Raw genomic sequence first — 22,278 nt, 5'->3', positions numbered from 1 at the left:
AATAAACTCTAATTCGAATGTTTTCAGCATGGCTAGAACCTTTCTGTATGCTCTACTTCCTTATTATGGATGCTGCACATACAGTATATAGAATCAATGTGAGCAATAAAAGCATTCTTGATCAGCAATTATTCGTTAAACTCTAGACCTTCAGGCTACTGCAAGTTATCCCCCCAAGACTGATGGTCATCCCATTAAGCTAAGAAAGAATTAAACGATCGAGAAACTCAAACGTAGAAAACTGTCCAAATCACTCTTTTACCCACATCTTTACTCAAAGAAAACCAAATAATGCCACTTACACAGAGTGCAGAATGGTAGAAGGCTGAAATAAGACTTCTTCTTTTTTTATATTTATATCATTTATATATATACATCTCAAAGAAATTTATATATGTATAATCAGACTTTGCCACAATATAACAAATAAGAAAATAGAATTCCAAATTTAAACAATGCTCTGGCTCTTAGTAGTCCTCATTAGGGAGAGACAATTCACACGTCAGAGAGAATGATTTACTTTAGAAATAAACAAAGGAAAGAAAAATATAAATGTAATATTATAGTGTTACATCATCAAATAAGGAGACAAGATGGCGCTGTAATGAGGATGCTGATAAAATCGCTCCTGCATTTACTTTTTTTGCTGACCTGTTATCGGGCGCAGATTAACTCTTTGAGATGCCTAAAAGAAGGGCCTAAAAGATGCCTTAAAGAAGTGGCTGTTTCAGCCTGGCAGCCCAAATCTACCCTATTTCGGCAGAGGACGATTACCAGCTTTCTGACCTCTTCCCCAGGGGGCAAACTGGCTTTGCCGAATGTGAGAGGGACGTCGGTATTCGGTAGCAAAGCTTCGCTAAGCCCCGTGGGATCTGCCCCTCCCCTGCAGCTGCAAGAATTTCGGAAGCCTCGCAGAGACGGGAGTCAATGTCGGCCGCAATGGTGTTGGGCTTGCCGAACTCCAAAACAGCCGCAGCAAATACACCTCAATCAGGAGAGGGGAGCAGGCCCAGGACAGATTCCATCAGTCCCTCCATTGGTAAGACCTGTTGAAATCACCCTAGAGTCAATCTGGACGGCATTAGACTCTCTTCATAAACTATGTGCTGGAACCTTTCCCATGGTTCAAGCTCAGACAAAGAAGCTGGATAAAATTGAGGAAGATTTGAAAGTCCAGAGGGAAAAAGTTATACACCTAGACCAAAAAGTCCAAGGGTTACAATCCTCTCAATCTTCTTTAATGCAAGATAGATTATTGTTGGTAAGGAAAGCTGAGAACTTTGATAACTATATAAAAGCACTGAATCTTAGGATCCTAAACTTTCCTAAATTACTGACAGTCGCCTAAGGAACTATTCTATATTCTACATCTATGCTGGTGATATCACAATACTAATACCACTACAATCATTCTCAACAGAACTAAGTATCCTAATTTCAAATATTCAGGGAAAAATAGAACAATGGATGTTGCAGTCAAAATTGAAACTCAACCCTGAGAAAACTAAGATCTTTCTTGCTAGCCCCAACGACAAACTCAGGGAAACCTTCATTCAACTCAATGGTCAAAATTTTGAGATAGCAAGTCACATCAAAATCTTGGGAGTTACTCTAGACCAGGGGTGCCCACACTTTTTGGGCTTGCGAGCTACTTTTAAAAAGATCTAAGTAAAAATGATCTACCAACATTAAAATTTAAAAAAAACCACAAAGCACACTGTATGCAGAGAAAATGTTAATTATCATTTATATTCCGGGGCGGGGGGGGGGGGTTTCAAAGAGGTCAAGGCAGATGACTCTATGCACTGTCACCTCAGTAACAACCATACAAAAATAGACAAATATAACCCCCTCCCTTTTTATCACAGGGAGCTGCGCTGAATGCCCCCCGCTGCTCTCGACACTCATAGGCTCCCTGCGCTAAAAACCGCTATTGCAGTTTAGTAAAAGGGGGCCATAGTGCAAAATATAGACAGCAGATATAAATTCTCAAAACTTTTGATCATTAAATTGAAAATAAAATCATTTTTCCTACCTTTGTTGTCTAGTGATTTCATGAGTTGCACTTTCTTCTTCTGATTGTGAATCCAATATTTCTTCCCTTCTTTCAGCCTACTGTATGCTTCCTTTTCTCCAGACCTCATTTCCTCCCCCCAACTTTTTCTTCTTCTCTCCCTGCCCCCTCCCCTTTCTTTCTTTCTCCCTGCCTCCCTTTCTTTTTTTCTCTTTCCATGCCCCCTTTCTTTCTTTCTCTTTCCCTTCTTTCCTTATGTGATGTGTACAGACTAAGTATGATTCTATATATGACACATGCTTTTTAGAACGAACTATGCACTGTTCTAGTCGGTGCCAATTCTTTGGGTGCTATATATAGAATTAGGCCTTAAATGTGCAATGGGAATGGTAAGAAAAAAACAAGACAGAACAGAGCCCTAAAATGATCAATAGTACCAAACAGTGATGTAGTGTGTGGGGGGGGGGAGGGGGACTGCCCTGGGCACCAATTTCACAGGGGAGTGCTGGCGCCTCTCTTCCTCTCTGCCCCAATCTCTTTAAATGTTCACTGGCACAAGCAGCAACTTCCACTTGCTGTTCGTGCCAGCCTGGGCTCCCTTCTGACATCACTTCCTGGTCAGAAGGGAACCAAGGCCGGCACAAGCAGCAGGTGGAAAATGCTGCTCACGCCAGCGAACATTTCAAGAGGTATGCAGGGGGCAGGGATGCTCAAGCAGTGGGGAAGAGTCAGGGGCACAAGGCACAGCGATGCTGGCTGCCACCACCCTGGGCACCAACCTCCTTCGCTATGCTATTGGTGCCAAAAGGATGAAGATTGAGTAAAGGCCGGGAAAATTGGCCTTGTCAAGGGCTGTAGAATGTAGAACATAGATGTCAAAACCAGATTGGAGTGGATCAAGAATAACTTGAGATGAAAGAAAGTCAAGACAGCAGTGGGGAACAACACACACAGGTAACTTGGATTCAAAAGGGAGGAAGGAGATGGGATGATAGTTGAATAGGCAGATAGGTGTGGTGTAATCACAGCATGTTTCAAGACATTAGGAACAAGTCTAGAGATGTACAAGTTGGTCTTGGAGGTAAAGAGGATAATCTGCATGAATTCAAACTTCAGTGGATTGACTCTGTAGGCCTGCAAGATTCAGACGTGTTTCCATTAGTTATATCAGGTTTTGCATGATTGGATCAGTCTGCAGAAGTGTCATGGTCTAACTTTGCTCAATGAATCCAGCCTGACCGATTGTCCCATACCAGCAATTCAGCTACACTTGGAGACTGTAAAATACCCATGCACATGAGTATGAAACAGAGCTAAATCTTCACAAAATTGACCCAAATATCTTTTGCATCTGTGAGTATAGCAGAAATTTTGGAGAACTGTACCTAGCATATGTCACCTCAGAATGTCCTACCTGCTCCAGAAGCATCAGTGCGTATTTGGCACATCTCGCATCAAGTGGAAACATTATCAAGGATCAGTCCAACTGTCTATCTGTCCATCTATGCACACAATTGTTGGTGCACACAGGAGTTTAGGATCTGGCAAAACAAAGAGGCAAGTTGAAGACAGGAGTGTGCCAGTGGGATCCAATACCCATGGCACTGAAGAGCAAAGAACTGGGGCTGTGACGGAGGAGGAACGTGCTGGTGAAAATGCAACTCCTTGGGTACTAAAGAGGAAAGAACCTGGGCTGTAATGGAGGGAGGAGCATGCTTGTGTATGCTCTTTTCCTTTCCTTACATTACTCCTTCCCTTACACTTTCCTTTTGTTCGACATCCCCTCCTTTCATATTTTTTTTTCTTCCCTACCTCATTCTAGCTTATCTATCTCTTCTCACCTTCTCTCTTTATTTTCCTTCCCTACTAATCGGTCCTGGTGCTGTCTCTTCAGTGCCGCAGGAACTGGATCTCCCCCTTCCCCCCCCCCCACACACAGTGCTTTCCTCTTCAGTGCCAGGGGAGAAAGAGAAAAGCTGTATGGCTGTGACAGAAGAGGATTGTCCTGGTGGGGATGCAACTCCTTTGCTGGTAAAGAGGAAAGAAATGGAGGGTGGAGTGTGCTGATACTGGTGAACTCCCCTAGCACTGAAGAGGAAAGCATTGGGGTTATGATAGAGGAAGAGCGTGCTGATAGGGATAATGAAAGGAAAACATGATGCACGACCTACTCCTACTGGAGCGCTGGTCTAGGACCTGGCAACTTAGCTTCAATGCCAAAAAATGCAAAGTCATGCACCTAGACAACCATAATCCATACAAGACTTATACCCTTAATGGTGAGATCCTAACAAGAACGGTAGCAGAACGAGACTTGGGGGTGATCGTCAGTGAGGACATGAAGGCTGCCAGTCAGGTAGAGCAGGCCTCATCCAAGGCAAGACAGATCCTAGGTTGCATACGCAGGGGTTTCGTAAGCCGGAAGTCATTATGCCATTGTATAGATCCATGGTGAGGCCCCACCTGGAATACTGTGTGCAATTCTGGAGGCCACATAATCGCAAAGATGTGCTGAGACTGGAGTCGGTTCAGAGAATGGCCACCCGGATGGTCTCGGGACTCAAAGATCTCCCGTACGAAGAACGGTTAGACAAACTGCAGCTATACTCGCTCGAGGAGCACAGAGAGAGGGGGGACATGATCGAGACATTCAAGTATCTCATGGGCCGTATCGAAGCAGAGGAAGATATCTTCTTTTTCAAGGGACCCACGGCAACAAGAGGGCATCCGTGGAAAATCAGAGGCGGGAAACTACGAGGTGACACCAGGAAATTCTTTTTCACTGAGAGAGTGGTTGATCGTTGGAATAGTCTTCCACTGTAGGTGATTGAGGCCAGCAGCGTGTCTGATTTTAAGGCCAAATGGGATCGACACGTGGGATCTATTCGCTAGGCAAAGGAAGGGGAGGGTCATTAGGGTGGGCAGACTAGATGGGCCGAGGCCCTTATCTGCCGTCTATTTCTATGTTTCTACAGTGGAGGGAGGAGTGTGCTGTAGAGAGCTGCACGGGAATGGAGACAACAGGAATCCCACGGGACCTGCGGGTTCCCCCCTCGGGTCGCAGGGATCCTGTGTAGACGCCCCTTGTGGTCTTGGGTTTGGAGCCAGCTCAAACCAAGAGGCTCGTCTTTTCCTGCCTGCACACATAGCCAACCGGAAGTCATCCCCTCAACGTCAGAGCTGACGCCGAAGGGAAGGCTTTGCATCAGTCATGTGCAGCGTGTAGGTGAGCAAGCTGGCGCTCCAGTCCTCCCCTCTCCCATCCAGTGAGTGCTGCAAAGAGGCCGAGTGCGTCCCCCTTCCGTCCCTCCTCTGGCCACATTACCTGGACACCATTGGTCTGATCCAGTAAGGCTAGTCTTATGTGGACTGATTAGAGATAAGGGGTGAAGGACAATAAGGAAAGAACTAAGGAGGGTGAGAAGAGAGAGATGAGCTGAATGAGACCGGGAAGAAAAGAAAAATGAAAGGAGGGGAAGCGAGTAGGAGAAAAGGAAAATGGAAGGAGTAAGATAAGGAGAAGAGCTGATTCAGCTCTCCTTCCTTCCATAGACCTACATAAGCACCTTCCTGCACATATCACCCACCACATTAATGGCACCATACCAGTCATGTACTCTCTTTCATCACCCATGACCCACCTCTCCTGAGACAACACACCTAGTTACTGAATGCATATACAGTCACACATTCGCTTGTACACACACCACACTGAGCCACTCACTCAGCAGAACTCACCTTTGTGCAACGCTTTGAACACGCACTTTTCAAGTTGTTTCTCCTCTAAGGCAATAAAACATTTGGGGGGAGGGCAAGTCTATAACTGAGCATCCATAAATGGATATCCAGAGAGCCCTGGTAGGAACCTAGTCTATAAAAAAAAAAAATGTACGAGGGGCCGCTGAAAAGTTCTCTGCCCAACCAAGAAGAGAATCATGTGGAGCCATGAAACTTAGAAGTTAGTCCACACTTTTCTTGACACTTTTCATTTCAGTGAGGCAAATGCATCTAGCAAATGGACACAAGTATAGGGAAACCAAGCCATTGTGACATCACTGATAAGGCTGGCTCTTAGGCATTGGTGGAAAGAGACATTATGACATCACAATATGAGGGGCCGCTGAAAAATCCTTAGCCCAGCCAAGAAGAGAATGATGTGGAGCCATGAAACGAAAAAATGTCAAAAAAAGTGTGGAATAACTTGTAAGTTTCATGGCTCCACATCATTCTCTTCTTGGTTGGGCTGAGAACTTTTCAGCGGCCCCTCTTAAGCCCCTGGTGGAGGGGAGTTTTGAACCATGCTGAAAAGAGAAAACTGGGTATGCCTAAAACCAGAACCTATAAAAGTAGGTACAAATTTTACATATGCAACCATGTACAGTTTATTATATAGAAGTCCCCTTTTGTGTGTAAAATGCTTTCACATATGGAAATAAGCTTTGTAAAATTATTCCCTAAGTGTCGCCTTTCAGCATGGTTCAAAACTCCCCTCCGTCAAAGAGACCTTTACATCCACATGGCAGGATACTGGAGAAGGAAGGCATCGGGGTCTAGGGCTCAGGCACTTCACATGACGTGCCGCTGCTGGTGACTTTAAAAGCAAGCTTGAAGGATGTTATACAGTGCTCCTGTTGCCATTAAATTTGTGACAAATACAACCAAAGAGTGCAAGAAGACCCTCCTGGAGAGGCTGAGGAGACTGGAATTCGACATTACCAAGGATGAGATCATCATTTCTTTAACTGCAGCTAGGAATCTTCTAGAACAAAAGCATGTCAGACTCCTGAGGTAGGCATATTATACGCTGAAATTCGGTGCCATGTTGGGTCTTCCCTTTTTCTGGAATCAATTGATTTTATTTGGTCTCTTATTCATTTGGAAAGAACGTTGTCTGTACCCATTTTCTTCTTGATTAACATACCAGTATATCCACCTAAAAAAATACATAACAATTAAAAATAAAATAATATATTCTTCTCTCTATAGCGCATAAGCTCATTCTTTCTAATTGGAAGTCAACTAGCTCTCTTTCCTCATATCATTGATGGCAATCAGTTTTACATTACTATAAATATGAATTGGTCTTTGCCAAGAAATTTGGAACCACAGACTTTTTCAATAGACACTGGTCTCCTTTGCAGGCATATTTGCAATCATTTTCCAGCAGTGTTTAATGTTGAAACCTTACTTCATATCAATTCTCTCTGTTCCATTGGTTTTGAATGTAAGCATACAAACAGATATTGTAACTCTATGTTTCGTACTGATTCATGCACTGAAGTACTGTGAACCTCATTGATGTTTCAGTTTTATATCCTCTTGTATTTTTAAAAATCTTTATAAATTTTCATGGAAAAAAAAATATATATAATATAACTAGACTTTAAGCCCTTTACATTAACGGGTGCTAGAATATATGTCTGTCTTTCTTTCTGTCTCTCTCCCTACCCCTGTCTTTTTCTTTCTGTCTCTCTCCCTCCCGCTGTCTTTCTTTCTGTCTGTCTCACTCCCTGGCCCCCTTTGAATGTCTGTCTTTCTGTCTCACTCCCTGGCCCCCTTTGTCTGTCTGTCTTTCTGTCTCTCTCCTTGCCCCTGTGTCTTTCTTCCTTTCTTTCTGTCTCCCTCCCTACTTCCCTGTGCAGCAGCCACATCATTCCCTCTTCCTCCATTTCCCTGTGCAGCAGCATTTTTTCCCTCCCCCCCACTTCCCTGTGCAGAAGCCGAAGCAGCAATGCCTCCCCCTCCATTTCCCTGTGTAGCAGCATTTTTTCCCTCCCCCCACTTCCCTGTGCAGAAACCAAAGCAGCATTCCCTCCCCCTCCATTTCCCTGTGTAGCAGCATTTTTTCCCTCCCCCCACTTCCCTGTGCAGAAGCCGAAGCAGCATTCCCTCCCCCTCCATTTCCTTGTGCAGCAGCATTTTTTCCCTCCCTCCCCCCCACTTCCCTATGCAGCAGCTGCAGCATTCCCTCCCCCTCCATTTCCCTGTGCAGCAGCAGGATTTCTCCATCCCCCTACTCTTCCCGCGGTCTGGCCGGCTCCCTTGCCGGAGTTATTTTTTAAGTTTAAAGGTGCTGCGGCGGCTCCTCTAACAATCCCCGCTTGCATCGGAAGTCTTCTCTGACGCAGGTGCGACTCATAAGAGGAGCCGCCGCAGTACCTGTAAACTGAAAAATAACTCCGGCAAGGGAGCCGGCCAACTGGCAGTTCAATGAGAGCCACAGCTTCAAAATGGAGCCCTCTGTCAGGCAGTGGATTTGCTCACCTTTGTAAAGCCTTGGGATTTTTGAAGCTTCGGTCTGGTCTGCTCCATGCGTGCCTTGCCGTAGTGTATTTTTTAGTTGAAAGACGTGGCGGCGGCTCCTCTCATGATCCCCACCTGCGTCGGAAGTCTTTCAACTTAAAAATACAGTACGGCAAGGCGAGCAGGAAGCAGTCCAGACCGAACAACAGCACGGAAAACAGAACCCTAAGCGCGCATGCGCATTCCTACCTGCCGGAGACCTACAGCTCACGGAAAACGGAACACGCAGGAAACAGTGCACATGCACGCTTAGGGTTTTATTATAGTAGATTAAAAACATAGGGTTCGTTTAACAAAGCCGAGCTAGGGTCTTAACGCGCAGAATAGGGCGCGCTAAATTTCCATGTGCGTTAGCTGCTACCGCCTCCTTTTGAGCAGGCGGTAGATTTTCGGCTAGCACACACTAATCCAGTGCATGCGCTAAAACCGCTAGCGCGTCTTTATAAAAGGAGCCCATAATTAAAATGACAATTAAGATCAATCGGCTAAAACGTCATCAAAAAGAACTAGAAAACCAAAAATGAAGAGACAAAATAAATAAAAGAAGTTTGGAAAAATTACCTCTCAAGATTGACCACACCTTTCAAAAGCAGAGCCTTTCTAAAACTGAAACACACAAAAACTGTGTAAATCAAGTAACTGAAGCCAAATCAGCTTACCGGAATAAAAACTGCAGTGGATGGCTCCACTATGTTGCTGCTGCCCAACATAGGTTCCCTCAGCATATAGCACCTGGTCTCTCATCCAGATACTAGCCAGGCCTGACCCTGCTTCCAATAGTAACATCAGGCCTACCCAGGGCAGCCAAAATATAGACTATATCAGCTATAGACCTGGTTTAAATGTAATCATGTAAATAGGCAGAGATGCTTCACTCTATAAATTAGTGTATAATTGGGAGTTCAGCCCATGCCCCAACACCCCCTTGTTTGACTTCTTGCACCCTTATATAATAGTGTGACTTTGCTTTGCTGCTACTTAGAGTGTACACTTATCCATGAAAGTGCTGGCATTCTATACATTTACCCATACAAGAGGTGTAAAGGGTGTAAAGGTTTGGATAAGTCTATAGTTTGCTATTGAGACAGACATGGGAGAAGCCACTTCATGCCCTGGGATTGGTAGCATGGAATGTAGCTACTATATGATTTACTGCCAGGTATTTATGACCTGAATTATATGTTTCTATTGGGGACAGGCTTAAAGATCTCAATATGTACTGTATACTTTAGAGGAAAGGCGGGAGAGGGGAAATATGATAAGGATGTTTAAACACCTACGTGGCATAAATGCACGCGAGTCGAGTCTCTTTCATTTGAAAGGAAGCTCTGAAATAAGAGGCCATAGGATGAAGTTAAGAAGTGATAGGCCCAGAAGTAATCTAAGGAAATACTTTTTTACAGAAAGGGTGGTAGATGCATGGAACAGTCTCCCGGTAGAGGTGGTAGAGACAAGAGACTGTGTCTGAATTCAAAAAAACTTGGGATAGGCATATGGAATCTCTTAGAGTGAGGAAGAAATAATGTTTTTTGAGGCTGGGCAGACTGGATGGGTCATTTGGCCTTTATCTGCTATCATGTTTCTATGAATTGGCCACTGTTGGAAACAGGATACTAGGAAAGATGTTCTTATGAGGTATGTACATGTGTGTACCCAATTATAGATTTGTTCTTTATATACATTATGGGTTGGAGTCAGTAAATGGCACTCAAAATTTGATGCTGAAAAAAAATATTTGCTAAATGGGTATCCTTTATAGATTAGCACATAGTTCAACTATGGGTGCAAGGAGTTGCCCCAACTGAAACCAGGTACAAATCCCGGCACACAAGTTGGGTGAGGATCCACATTATTCTATAACACCAGTCATATTTCAAGGGAATGCCCCTGACCTGCCCATGCCTCTCTCGTCCCTATGCAGAGCCTTCCGGAAACACTTAGGCACTCTTCTATAAATGTGCATGCAAGTGTGTTTTCATATGGATCTCAGGTTTGTGCCCTGTTTTGACACCTTGCAACCATAAGAATGCTTTTCTGTGCTGAAAATTCAGCACAGTAGTATATAATGTTCGGCACTGCATATAGAATTCCCCTGTTTTGTATGGTAAAGTTGAGATGAAAATTCCTTTTATACAACAATATATATCACAAATGTCGTCTTTAAATACAGGTAATTATTAGTTGTTTGAAACAAAAGCAACTTGTTACCAGAATTACTACATTTCAAAGCTCTTTGGCCCGTTTGAAATGAGTACCTCATCAACTTAGTGTTGTGTCACTCTGGAATCAGTCTGCATCACACAAGCACAGAGAGACAAGACACTTATCCTCCCCTCCCCCCCCCCCTACTAAACCACGATAGTGCTTTCAACTCTTAACTCCCACTCACTGCTGTCAGATACCTATACCCACTATAATTTCTCCAACCCTTAAATGTCCTGTCTAAATTAGATTGTAAGCTCTTCTGAGCAGGGACTGTCTATTGTATGTTAAAATGTACAGCGCTGCATATGCCTTTCAGCACTATAGAAATAATAAATAATAGTAGTAGTAGTAGTAGTAGTTATTAGCGCAGGGAGTCGCGCTGAATGCTCTGTACTGCTCCCGACGCTCATAGAGTTCCTATGAGCGTCGGGAGCCGCACAGAGCATTCAGCGCTGCTACCTGTGCTAATAGCCGCTATCACAGTTTAGTAAAAGGGGGGGGGAGGAATTAGTGCATTTGCTGCAGCCAGTTTATTTATTTAGACTGAGCATTGGTCTTAATTTTTAAGCTAGGGCCATCTTGGATTCTATTGAGCTGAAGGAGAGCCGCCAAATACCTTCCCTTGCGTAGGGTTACCATATGGCTCCAGAAAAAGGAAGATGGATTGAGACATCCAGGTTTTACTTCCATTGAAAGCAATGGAAGTAAAGAGGTTAGACTGAGACATCTGGGTTTTACTTCCATTGCTTTCTATGGAAGTAAAACCCAGATGTCTCAATCTGTCCTCCTTTTTCTGGAGCCATATGGTAACCCTACCCATATACGGGGTCATGTCATAACACTGCTGACCAGTGTGTATCAGTGATTTCCATCCCCACCAGTCCATGTTCAAATTTCATTGGGTGGGGGGGTTAGCCTCAAGGTTGTGAGTGTTTCTTTTGTCTAGTGAGAAATGCTTTGTCTTTCAAGCATGTGGCTCCATCCACTTTCCTCTTTCTGTCCAAACCTGGGTAGAGAGGCAGAGTAGCAGAACCCCCCCCCCCCCCCACCACCACCACCCTCCCAGAAAGACAGTGTGGGCTTCCACAGAGGTCTCTGGGGGCAGCCATTGGCCCCTGGGCCTTGCACTGAAGAACACCGAGGCTTCAAGAAAAAGTGAAGTCACTGAAAATGTCTTTGTCCTTACACAGAAAAGATCACACAAAGTTATATTAGATAGCACAGAGAAAATTCATTAGCATTACCTACAGTAGTTACTTTACAAGATTTTCAACCAGCTTTTAATTTGCCTAACAGGTTGAACTAGTCCTGCATTTGCCTCATTGTATGCAAGGACATGTAATTCCAGTTCCCTTATTTGTTTTCCTAAGAAGAACAATTCTACAGGTCCCTACATGCAGTGGGGTAAACTCAGGACTGGATCAACTCTTTGGGCAAATCAGGAACCAGTTAGCAACCTTGTCTACAAGAGTGTATGTGATTGTATGTGATGATCTTAAGGTGGCCAAACAGGTTGAAAAGGTGACTGGAAAAGCTAGAAGGATGCTAGGTTGCAAAGGGAGAGGTATGGCCAGTAGGAAAAAGGAGGTATTGATGCCTCTGTATAAGACTTTGGTGAGACCTCATTTCGAATATTGTGTCCAATTCTGGAGGCCGCACCTTCAAAAAGATAAAAAAAGGATGGAGTCGGTCCAAAAGAAGACTACTAAAATGGCGTGTGGTCTTTGTGATAAGGCATATGGGGACAGACTTAAGGATCTCAATCTGTATACTTTGGAGGAAAGGTGGGAGAGGGGAGATATGATAGAAACGGTTCAATACCTAAGTAATATAAATGTGCATGAGTCAAGCCTCTTTCATTTGAAAAGAAACTGCAGTGAGAGGGCACAGGATGAAGTTAAGAGGTGAAAGGCTCCGGAGTATTCTGAGGAAATACTTTTTTACAGAAAGGGTGGTAGATGCGTGGAACAGTCCCCGGGAAGAGGTGGTGGAAACAGAGACTGTGTCTGAATTCAAGAGGGCCTGGGATAGGCATGTGGGATCTCTCAGAGAGAGAAAAAGATAATGGTTACTGTGGATGGGCAGACTAGATGGGCCATTTGGCCTTTATCTGCCATCATGTTTCTATGAATACAGCTGACAAGAACAAAACCAGAGACACCATTGAACAAAGAATCTTAGCCTCTTATGCTTAAAGTTTCTTATGAGAGGGGAGAAATGTAGTTGAATCATTTGGAGGGAGGAGGAGAGCGGTTGTGTTGCTCTCCCTGCACCAAAATAGCCCAGTTTCTGCTTTTATATGTTACAAGCACAATAGCACATTACATTGAATAATGAGAATATCACAGTCTCCCAGAAATTTAATGCCACTTTTCATGATCTGCAACGGCCTTACTAAGACCAGACAGCAATTCAAATAAATAAATAAATAAGATGACTTTTATTTAGCAGGTATAAACAATTTAGGTGTATGGATTCCATGTTTGGGGCTGTAATGGGAGACTTTTCCCTTGTACTTCTGAAGAGTGACATGATGCCCACAGGACACACCTTGGTCATTATAAGCCCACAGTAGGTAATTTTTGAACCCCCTACCCCTCCTTTGGTCAATAGTTTCCCAGTGCCAGATTTAAGCTTGTGTGCAGAGCATACTTTCATTATATGGACTCTGCAAACATAATTACACTTTGAAAATTACCCAGGAAATCTGTGTACAAATACAGTATTTACACCCTGCTATTTAGAACATATACATTTCCTAAGGAAAAATATGCACATGCTTTTGAAAATTCAGAAATATGTATATAGTTGTAAACGCTGCTCTAATTCCCCCCCTCAAAAAAAAAAAAAAATCTCCCAACCTGCAGGTAAAATTATATACATAGAAGCTGCATTTACCCACACATGGGGTAAAATTTTTTTTTATGAAAGTCTGTTTTCATGGGTAAAGCACTATATTACATGCAAAAATGGATTGAAAAGTACCCTTCCTGGGACAACAATGAGAAGAATCCACTAATTAGCAAAGCAAAGTTGCCCTGGATTGATGAGCAACATCTTATATCATTTTTGGTCTACTCACAGTTGAAGATCTAGAGAAGAGAAAGAAAGCAAACCCTCCAAGGAGATAATTCTATAAAGAAGACGATAATATGCACCTAAATCAGGGCTTCTCAACCCTATTCAGGGGACACACCAAGTCCCATTGGGTTTTGAGGATATCCATGTTGGATATGCATGAGATAGATTGGCAGGCATTTTCTCCTTGGTATGCAAATCTATCTCATGCATATTTATTATGGATATCCAGAAAACCCAATGGGATTTGGTGTGCCCCCAGGACTGGGTTGAGAGAACCTATAATGGATGACTACAATATTGACATATACCCCTATATATGTGTACATAAATCTAAGTATACACTATTCTATAAATAGGCATATATCTTTGATAGCATTTATATGGGTATAGTCTGGACAGAACATGGGTAGGACTCGCACGTACAGAGCTTATAGAATATTGTAAGTTTGCGTTTGTTTATTATGGGGACTTGATATACCGCCCTATCTGATGGGCAGGTCAAGGAGGTTTACAAAATCACAATCAAAGACTTAGGAAAAGAACACCATTTTGAGTATATAGGACAGAGCAAACTAGCCACATTTAAAAAAAGACACTAAGGGGAGTAACATACACTGGGTTACCCAGAAGAGCAACATATGAGCAGGAGAGCATCAAAGCATGTGCTTAAAATTCAATACAAAACACTGAGTCTTCAGCAGAACTTTAAATTTAAGAAAAGATTATTCTGTGCACAACATAGGAGACAAGTCATTGCACAATCATGATACAAGAAAGAAAATTTAGGCCCGGGGCTCATAATTAAAACTTAAACACGTCTAGAAACTCACCCAAGTTGGCACTTGGACAGGTCATCCAAGTGCTGATATAAATCAAACTAATTTTCTGGACTTGTCGCAGGACTTTTTAGGCCTCTGAATCCTGCTGGGGGCTCAGAGCTAAAATGGGTGTATCTGGAAGAGTGGTGCAGGTGAGATGCGGGAGGAATGGGGGTCAACCTAGACTTAGTCATCCTGCAGGGATAATTGAAGGTTTTACTAGACATCCTGGATGAAACTTAAACGTTGTGAGTTAAACAATGTAAAAACAGTTATAAATATCAAAAAGGTATCCAAAGTGACCAGATAACCACTGCAGAGACAAAGTAAAGACCCACACATACTCCCCCAGTGTTCACTGACCCCCTCACCCCTCTCCCCCACAAAGATCAGAATAAAAATATACATACATGTCTTCAGAACATCAGCACCTAGTATACAAAAGCCTAGAGCTGCACAGAGGTGTCTTAAATAGCCTGGTGGGTGGGCTAGTGAACCATATAGAGGAGGACCCAGGCCCATATGCCACTCTAACCACTACACTTATGGTGGAACATGTGCACCCCCAAACCCTACTCTACTGCCATATAGGTGCCACCTGCAACCATATGGGTTATTGGGGTTATAGATAGGTGGGTATAGTGGATTTGGGGGGGCTCACCACAACCTATAAGGGAGTTCTGGTGAGATATTTATCTGGCACCCTTTTTGTAAGGTTCAAAACAGTGCCCTCTAAGGCCACTGCTCTGTTGCCATGTCTGGGTGGCCAGTCCATTACAAGATTTGCCCCTCCTATTCCTAAATGGTCTTGTTCTGGGCGTTTGGGACTTGGATGAAGTTTTGGTCAAAAATGTGGTATAAAGATAGACATACTTGCAGTCAGGACGAACCATAGTCTGGATGTCCAGATAGATGATTTTTGTAAAAAAAAAAAAAAAAATTCTATACGTATTATTTGAGAATTGCCGAGTTTAAGCGTCTAACACCATACAACCAAATAAAACTTAGACGTATGTTTTAAGAACATAAGAATATCCTTACTGGTCCATCAAGCCCAGTAGCCCATTCTCACGGTGGCCAATCCAGGTCACAAATATCTGGCCAAAACCCAAAGAGGAGCATGCTACCAATTCAGGACAAGCAGAGGCTTCCCGCATGTCTTAATAACAGACTATGGACATTTCCTCCAGGAATTTGTCCAAGCCTTTCTAAAAACCAGCTACGCTATCCACTTTTACCACAACCTCTGGCAACATGTTCCAGAGCTTAACTATACTCTTGAGTGAAAAAAATATTTCCTCCTGTTGGTTTTAAAAGTATTTCCCTGCAGTTTCATCGAGTGTCTCCTAGTCTTTGTAATATTTGGCGGAGTGAAAAATCGATCCACTTGTACCCATTCTATTCCTCTCAGGATTTTGTAGACTTCAATCATATCTCCTATCTTTTCCAAGCTGAAGAGCTCTAGCCTTTTTAGGCTTTCCTCATATGAGAGGAGTTCCATCCCCTTTATCATCTTGGTCGCTCTTCTTTGAACCTTTTCTAGTACCGCTATATCTTTCTTGAGATAAAGAGACCAGAATTGAATGTAATACGCCAGGTGAGATTGCACCATGGAGCGATACAGAGGCATTATAATTTTGATTATGCCCCTCTTAGTGTCTGGTGGATTCCAGGTGTGCAACGCGTAGAGAGGGTAGCACCAACCAATGGGCATCCAGGGAGTATAAAGACAATAAGAAGATAAATAAGAAGAGGAGCCAAATAGTAGGTCTTATGAATAAGAAATAATTTTAAATGTTGTTTTTTTACACTGTAAATTTTTATTAAGACTTTCATTGCAAAAATCACTTACAAACTGACAGCAATACAATTCCCCGACCATTCTCTCAACTTCATTGAACTAATTTGATCCAGACATGAACAGACAGCCAATGAAGATTGAATAATAAAAGGGAGGCATGATCGAGGCATCTTGCATCACACAGAAAACACACTGTGATGTTTTGAAGTGTATGCAAGCGGTTAAGTTATGTGAATATCTCCCAAATCAAGCCATTAGCATTTACACCAGCTATATGACTGGCATAAGTTCGTGCTCCTAAGCACATACGTCTGGATATACCTGGTTACACTAGGAAAGTAGGCGTCTATACTTTAAGCATAGGCTCTACATGGGCTCTACCTTAATATAGACACCCCTTTATAGAGCTGCCCTCTAAGCGTCCATTCTGCTGGAATGGATGAATGAAAGCAAACTCAGAGTTGTGCCTTTACTGGCTTCAGAGCGCCTCTGCTCATCTTTTTCTTCTACAGCCAGAAAACCACTTACATCTGTGAGAGAGATCATAAAAAACAGCTTTGGCACAGCTGTGTGGCTCTCAGTGATAGTTGATCGATCGCTTCCTTACAACAGACCCTACTTTTTCCCTCAAACATGCATTTTTCATGATCATTCCCTTCTGGGCAAAGAATGTGTGCTTCAGAAAACAAAGCTTGCTTTTTTTTTTTCCACGTGATTCCCAAAGGTTGTTTATAGTCAGAAGACCAGTCTATTGATCTAGGGTTGAGAACCAGATACCTGTCCACAACTGCCCTTTTTTCGCTCTTTGCGATTATTTCCATACTCCATAAGTCTGGGCAGTAGCATGATGGTCTAAGTTGTATAGCTGCTCGTTGATGGTATGCAATAGACTAGACAGGGGGGGCCCTTTTAATAAAGTGCATTAAACGTTGCAGTTAATCAAGAAATTACTGGCAAATTTAACATGGCATTTATTAGGGAGGGGGTGCCCAGCAGATTGTGTGTTAAGACGTTCATTAGCTCACAGTATCCTTTTCACAGCATAAATATAAGAGCATAAGAATAGCCTTACTGGGACAGACCAATGCCCAGTATCCCGTCTTCACAGAGGTCAATCCAAGTCACAAGTGCCTGGCAAAAACCCAAATAGTGGGTTAAAAATTATTAAAAATATATAAAACATATACATAAAATCATGCAAGCCTATTAAAGAGTCCTTGGTCCTTTTTAGCTGGACCAAGGACTCTTTAAAAGGCTTGCACAACTTTATGTACATGTTTTATGTATTTTTAATAAATTAATTGTTCTAAAGCAGGGGTGTCAAACTTAGGCCTTCGGGCCAAATCTGGCCCGAAGTGTAATTATATTTGGCCCGCGAGAAAATACCAAATGTTTACTAGGGCTGGCCCGCCGGGTATGTCAGTGTGCGTCAGTTTTTTTTAGACCTTTCACTTTTATTTATTATTATTTTTAATCTGGTTTAATTCATCATATGACCATCGATTTCTTTAGCTTTTTTTATGCCATTTTTTTTGCTTATGATTATGGTTGTGATTACGGCACTTGTCATGTGACACCCCCCCCCTTTTTTTTAAAAATTGCCGGCGTTTTTTAAGCCGATTTTACTTTCGGTTTGCTCAGTTCAGAGCGCTATAGATTGTCTCTACTAGGTAAGAGCCACCATGGCTTTATTTCATTCTTCCTTTTTATTTTTAACATGGAAATGGGGGTCCTTTTACTAAGGCGTGCTAGCCATTTTAGCGTGTGCTAAATAGCGCATGCTAAACGGTGACACATCCATAGACCATAATGAACACATTAGCATTTAGCTCGCTAATACCATGTTTCCCCGAAAATAAAACCTACCCCGAAAATAAGCCCGAACATCATTTTTGGGGTAGGTCTTAATATAAGTCCTACCCCCGAAAATAAGCCCTAGTCGTTGGCAGCCGCGCTTCACCCGCCCCGCCCCCATCTCGCAGCTGAAGCCCTGCTTACCCTCCATCTTTCCCTTCCAACTGATCCCCGCTGACTGCGACCATAAATACCTTGCTGCAGAGAAGCGTCGGGCCAGTAGCACTCACAGACTGCTTCGCGGCCTTCTTGCTGGGGCCGTCTGTGTACTGGCCCGACACTTCTCTGCAGCAAGGTATTTATGGTCGCGGTCTGCGGGGATCAGTTGGAAGGGAAGAATGGAGGGTCATCGGCGGTTCGGCTGCGCAGCGGGTGCAGCGGCGGGTGCTCAAGGGTTCCGCTGCACGAGGGATGGGAGGGTGGGAAGGATGGAAGCTGGGCAAGGGTTATGCTGCACAGGGGGATGGGAGGGATGGAGGGATAGAAAGATGCTGCAGAGGGAAGGCACAAGGGGATGGGTGAGATGGGAGGAAAGATGTTACACGTGGGGGAAAGGAAAGAGGAAGAATTGGGGTGAAGGAAAGGAAGGGAGACATGATCATGTACATGAAAAAATAAGTCCTACCCGAAAATAAAACTTAGTGCCTTTTTGGGCCCCAAATGAATATAAGATACTGTCTTATTTTCGGGGAAACACAGTATTTAGCGCACGCTAAAACAGCTAGCACGTCTTAGTAAAAGGACCCTATAATTATTTTAAGTTATGTTAAGTTCCCGTAAATATTAGCTGATGTTATTTATGTTATTTATGTTTTTTATAGTCTATTGCCATACTGCGACGTTTGTGAGTGCAGGACAGCTACACTTTTTACACGCTCTGCAGCAGACACTTTTTATTTATACATTTTTTAACCTTTCCGCACACAAGGTTTTGTTATTTATTTTTCACTATTTGTTGTTGTTGTTGTTGTTGGGTTGTAGTTTATTATGTGCCTGCAATGTTTCTTTGGCCACTTTTAAGTTTTCACTTTTTTAGTTTCTTTTGCCAAACCTTGTCCTTAAGCACAACCACAGCACTTGTAACTTCATCGAGTGAAAAATTGATCCAGAAATTTGTCCAAACCTTTCTTAAAATGCTATCCGCTTTTACCACAACCTCCGGCAACGTGTTGCAGAGCTTAACTATTCTCTTGAGTGAAAAAAACTTTTAAAACCAATAGGAGGAAATATATTTCCCTGTAATTTCATCGACTGCCCCCTAGTCCTTCTAATTTTTGACCGAGTGAAAACTCGATCCACTTGGACCCGTTCTACTCCACTCAGGATTCTGTAGACTTCAATCATATCTCCCCTCAGCCGTCTCTTTTCCAAGCTGAAGAGCCCTAACCTTTATAGTCTTGCCTCATAACGAGAGGAGTCCCATCCTCTTTATCATCTTGGTCACTCTTCTTTGAACCTTTTCTAGTGCCGCTATAAATGGCACTTAACAGCGCCTATCTTTTAGGTGTCAGTCCATGCAATTGTCAGTTAACCACTAGGCATCCTTTGTAGAATTATGCCTAGCAGCACCTAGGTGGAATTAGGCATTGCTAGAGGTAGGCACTGGTATGTTAGGCCAGGTTTTGCCCGGCCTAATTTACTAGCCAAAAATAAGAACTGACTGTACTGAAAACTAGTGCACAGAGAGTGGAAAGGATTTATAAAGAATATGCTCAGAAAAGTGAAACTCTGAAGAGAGAGTGACAACCCTCTCTTGGGGTAAGAGTTTACCGTCCAGTCATTGCATAATTGATTCAAAAAATCACTCTCTGAGAACTAGTAAAGGTAATAAAAGCTAATTTTAAATCTTGTAATTTCTAAACACAGTCCAGGTTCAAAAAAATTTTGAGATATAAAATATAATAAATCTATTTGGATTTTTGATGATGCACTTATCTTATAAAGATAAACTTGTTATAGGGGTCTCAGGTCTCAACGTGGCCCCGTTTCGTGGTCTGCTTCAGGAGACCCAAAATCAATCTTTAAACATTATACGTTGTGATGCATGAGATGATCATTTGCAGAAGGAATTCAAAATTTATATCCATGAGAAGATCATTTGCAGAAGTGTTTCTGATGCTCCAAACAACCTTTGGCTGACTTTTTGCATAATCTTTCCCTGTGTATACTGTGAACATAGTTCGGCCTAATTTACTAGCACCTAAAGCTCTTTTTACTAAGCTGCGCTAGCAGTTTTAGCGCGTGCTTAGCACGCACTGCAATGCCACACGTGCTAGACGCTAACGCCGCCATTAAGCTGGTGTTAGTTTTTCCATGTAGCACATGGGGCAGTGCACGCTAATCTGCAGCATGCACTAAAAACGCTACCGCAGCTTAGTAAAAGGAGCCCCTAGTAAATTAGAAAACCAGAAAAAAGCAGACCCAATTTTCCACAGAAGACGGAGCAATCCAAACATAAAAAGACTGTGGAAACCACAATGTTCTTGATTTTACTCTTTATTTCTTGCAAAAATCTTCAAATAATATTGACAACTTGTCCACACTGATAGAAATTCCACAGACCCGACACGGGCTGTGTTTCAGCAAACAAAGCCTTCCTCAAGGGTCCAAGGAGGGAAGTTTGCAATATGCAAAAGTGAACTAGTTGTCCAAATTTTGGAGTAACAATACAATATCTGAAGCCAAAAACGCAATGCTGGTACACAGAATTTTTGTAAGAAATAAAGAGTAAAGTCAACAACTTTGTAGTTTCCACAGTCTTTTTGTGTTTGGATTACCAAGTAAATTAGGCCTAGTAAGACCTACGTTTACATGCCTACTTCTTGGGTAAGTGTCATTAGACTTTGAAGGGCACCTCGACTTAGACATTGCTAGGCACATCGCAGATATCCCCACATAACTAATTACCAATTAAAATAGTTTTTTAAATCAGTTTTTAATGGCACGGTCAATTACCATGTCATTTAACCAATTTTTTTTAAAAATTAAGTTACATTCAGATTTTAGTTAGGCAGTAGCATAGTAAGGGGGGGCACAAGAGAGGGGGGGTGGTCCGCCGCAGGCACCATCTTCCTCGGGATGCCGGCATCCCTCCTCCTCTCTGCTCCCCTTCCCACTCCTTCCCTCGCTGCGCGCACGCCTCTTCTTTTCCCCACACCTTCTTAACTTTGACACGAGCTGCCACCGACTTACTGCCCATGTCGGCGTTCTCTCTGACGTCACTTCTGGGACACGCACCTAGGAAGTGACGTCAGAGAGAGCACTGAAGCCAACACCGGCAGTAAGTTGGTGGCTGCTTGCGCCAAAGTTAAAAATGTGTGGGGAAGGGCACAAGCATGTGGCAGGGAGCGGGGAAGAGGGAGGGGGAGGGGCTCCACTCGCTGTGCTACTAGGGTTAGGCGTCACTAGGCATCTGCGATTAAGGTGCCTAGTGTCACTTAATCAAGGTGCTATTTATAGAACTGGCCCTTAGTGCCTCTACAGCAGAGATCTCAAAGTCCCTCCTTGAGGGCCGCAATCCAGTCGGGTTTTCAGGATTTCCCCAATGAATATGCATTAAAAGCAGTGCATATTCTCATGCATAGATCTCATGCATATTCATTGGGGAAATCCTGAAAACCCGACTGGATTGCGGCCCTCAAGGAGGGACTTTGAGACCCCTGCTCTACAGCCATATGATACATCGACTAACAACTCGGCGTCCTTCGACCCTTGTGTGGTTGAAGTGAGGCGGTCCCTGATGAAACCGAGCTTGGATGATTAATATGCATTGATTTTACAGCCTCAGCAGCAGACATTTCAATTCGTGTGGAGTCAGGACATTTTGGACTGAACGATAATCCCATCGAAGTAAATTTACTAACCTCTTTCTTTGATGACCGTTAATGAACCCTGTCACTGTCAGCTGTTGTTTCGTTTGGCTTTCAGGATGGGGGACATACTTTCTAGTTTGATAAAACTCAGTGTGTGACTATTTTTTTACTGTTCACTATATAGGTTATTACATCTTATGAGCACAGTCTGGGGCATCCGATGATGATGTGCGGCTAAAACTTTGGGTTTTGGCCTCTGGATTATTTAAGCAATAGAGTGGGTTCTGTGAATTCGCTTTTTTGAGCTTTTGACCTCACACTGAGGGCCCCTTCTACACCATTAATTATTATTATTTATTTTTGTATATTGATTATTAGTGGGTTCAAGCT

General features: G+C 43.0%; 1 protein-coding gene across 2 annotated transcripts in view; it reads left to right on the top strand.

Moving 5' to 3' along the window:
• Positions 1-6,765: 6,765 nt before the first annotated feature.
• PRR35 (proline rich 35) overlaps positions 6,766-22,278 on the top strand; it is a 59,709-nt gene continuing 44,196 nt past the window's right edge. For both annotated transcript variants that reach the window (XM_033914753.1, XM_033914752.1), the window contains exon 1: positions 6,766-6,802. The gene's annotated coding sequence lies outside the window, so the exon portion shown is untranslated. The remainder of the gene's footprint in view (positions 6,803-22,278) is intronic.

Source organism: Geotrypetes seraphini, chromosome 11 (assembly GCF_902459505.1).
Source record: "Geotrypetes seraphini chromosome 11, aGeoSer1.1, whole genome shotgun sequence".
Taxonomy (NCBI): Eukaryota; Metazoa; Chordata; class Amphibia; order Gymnophiona; family Dermophiidae; genus Geotrypetes; species Geotrypetes seraphini.
Note: the sequence above shows the minus strand (reverse complement) of the source record. Positions and strands in the feature narration are given on the sequence as shown.